We start from the raw sequence: 2,926 nt of genomic DNA, 5'->3' as shown, positions 1-2,926 counted from the left end.
TATTTGAAATGGAGGTGGAAAGTTCAAAATGTCCAGCCCCCAATTGCTATTGTAACAGATGATCAGCAGCTGCCAATTTTACATAAGGACCATTGGTCAACACAAATGGGTAACTCTGACATCCATGTGTTTGGATTAGGTCAAATGGGTGGAGGATTAGTCACAATAGCCCCAGCTAAAAATGACACAGTCCTGTCCAATCTTCTGACATATGGGTAACAGAATTTCTTGATTGGTAAATACTTCTGTGTGCCCTTCATCATCTCACTTTTTGAGAAATTCTGAGCTACACTCAGGAGCTACAGCTGTACCCAATCCTTGTAATGTGGCATGGCAAACTGGTAACCAATCACTAGTAGTTAAGTTTAAGTTTAAACATGGGAAGTAGTTTAAAACTGATCTTCCTGGGAATCGTTAAATGATTTTATAACATCAGACATTTGTTTCTTATTCTTAGCACTATCACTCCATAGGACATCTTTTACTTATCTCCAAAGGGGAAGGGCAGCAATAGAAAAATATTCCAGTGCATTATTCTGAAGAGACTTCTCGAGGTGATTTTTAACTTGTTCCCAATCATGAGTATTAAGCCTTCTGGAGTAAAAGCCATTTACTTATATTTCCAAAGTTAAAATAGAATCTTATCTATCTTCTGCTTAATGCTGGTACCTTGTCTCTTTAACAATTCTAATAACTTTTTATCAATACAGCCTTAGAAGCTGAAGTACACATTTTCCAAATACACCCTCAGAAATACCTGCTGACCAGCCTCTGAGGGTGATTTGTCAGCCTCCCCTTTCTTCCCTGATCTTGGTGTCAGACAGAAGTCCAGAGATTTAATCCAATCCACCCTCCTTACTTCTGAGGACAATCACTCCCTTTCCTGACCCTGTTGTTGGGCGAAAGCCTGGAGATTTAACTATTCAATTTTACTAACTTTTAGAAGTTGAGTTACCTACTTTCAATTCCTAGATTTCACAAGTCACTTTTTTGAGCCCTCTTTCTTTTCCAATCTCCTTTCTTTTCTGGTCATTCTCAAACTTCTAAGTCTCTCAAAATCTTGGCGGAACCTCCATGCCATGAGCAAGTATAATATGTCAGGTGAAAGCCTGGAGATTGAAGTGAGATAAGGCATTCCACTGTTCATTGTAGAGAGGGAGCAGCTGGCTTACAACACAGAGGAAAAATGCCAGGTGGAAAGATCTTGTTTACCTCATGGGTAGATATTGATATCAGTGGGGCCTGGCCAGGGCAGTAAGCCATGTCTCAGAAATAGGATTTACTTGGACTGAAAAACAGTATGTACCTATTAGCTGACCAGCAACTCACAGAGACCCCTCAGGGCCTGGATTCAATAATATTCTGCTTCTGGGAAGCATTTAGAGATACTGAATTGTGTATATCAACACACTAAATGTTGAGAAACACAGAAGCTCAGGTCTTAGATGATATAAACAAAGGACGAAATTATTTAGTCAAGATGGTCATGATTACATTGGAAAAATAATATTTATTTTAGGACACTTTTCAGTGATGGAGAAGAGTCAGTATTGTAACTCTGTTTTATTCTCCTGTCACTTGCTCTAGTTGGGTGTTCTGACTATCCATCTGCTGTTTCACATCCATTTGTTGAAGAGGGGTGGTGTTGGTGATAGCTCTCCAGAAGCCACTGTAGGATGATGAACACATGTATACTTGCATTGTGACAAAATATAGAAGACATACAGATTATTCTGAGACCGAAAATTGTTCCAGGGGAGCCCTGCAGCCCCTGAGCCTCGGGAGGGACTGGCGGGAGCATGTGGTTGGTCCTGCGTGAGACTAGATTGCAGCTGACCAGGGTCTCTCAGTGCAGCTCTGGAGTTCTCTGTGTAGAGAAGATTGGCCTTGAACTTCTTCTGCCTGTCTCTACCTTAGCCTCCCTCTGAGTGCTGGGATTAAAGAATAATTTAAGGATGACCATGCCTAACAAGACACCTCCTGGTGCTGATCCCAAGCAGTTGGAAAGAAGTACAACCATAAGGCAGATCAGGTCTCAAGGTCTGTGGTCACTCCCACCTTGCAAACCAGGTTTTGGAATGGATCAATTACGAGATGACAATCTAGAAACTTACTGGCAATCTGATGGCTCTCAACCTCACATAGTGAACATCCAATTCAGAAGAAAAACAACAGTGAATGCATTGTGTATTTATGCAGACTATAAATCTGATGACAGCTACACTCCAAGTAAAATCTCATTCAGAGTAGAAATAATTTTCACAACCTTCAAGAAATTCAGCAAAATGGTGAAGCCAATTGGCTTGATACATGTTCCTTTAACTGACAACCATAAGAAGCCAACTCGAACATTCGTGACACAGATTGCTGTTCTAGTCAATCACCAAAATGGAAGAGACACTCACATGAGACAAATTAAAACATACACACCAATGGAAGAGAGCTCCATTGGAAAATTCCCCAGATGCATAACCATCGATTTCATGATGTATCGTTCAATACAGTGACTTGAAAATGGGACAGAAGTGAACTAGAATGTGTTTTTTTCATGTCATTGAATATTATGTCAAGTATCATTATTGGGAAAGCATGTCCTTTTACAATTTTATATATGTTTAAACCATTTTAATTTAGAAAAATAAATTTTTGGTGATAGCTGTTTTCTTTATAAAATAAAGTTCATATATTTTATATTGCTAAAAATAAATTTGAAGTCAATCTTTAAATTTTTATATATAACAAAAGAAAACTAGTTACACTGAAAACTTCGAAATGTACATAAATTTTTACTAGTATGGTAATTACTTCATATAATGGTTTTTGGGTATTTGGGAACAATACTGTTGTCTTTGTATACCTACAATAATTTTTAATAGCATAAGATTAATTTTTTGCTCTATGTCTAAAATCGATATATGAGTGAGTG

General features: G+C 38.2%; 1 pseudogene; it reads left to right on the top strand.

Moving 5' to 3' along the window:
- Positions 1 to 1,934: 1,934 nt before the first annotated feature.
- Positions 1,935 to 2,507, top strand: LOC121138305 (annotated as a pseudogene).
- Positions 2,508 to 2,926: the final 419 nt, after the last annotated feature.

This window comes from Mesocricetus auratus, unplaced genomic scaffold, assembly GCF_017639785.1.
Source record: "Mesocricetus auratus isolate SY011 unplaced genomic scaffold, BCM_Maur_2.0 contig_12544_pilon_obj, whole genome shotgun sequence".
NCBI classification, from domain to species: domain Eukaryota; kingdom Metazoa; phylum Chordata; class Mammalia; order Rodentia; family Cricetidae; genus Mesocricetus; species Mesocricetus auratus.
The sequence above is the reverse complement of the archived record's forward strand: the minus strand, read 5'-3'. Positions and strand labels throughout refer to the sequence as shown.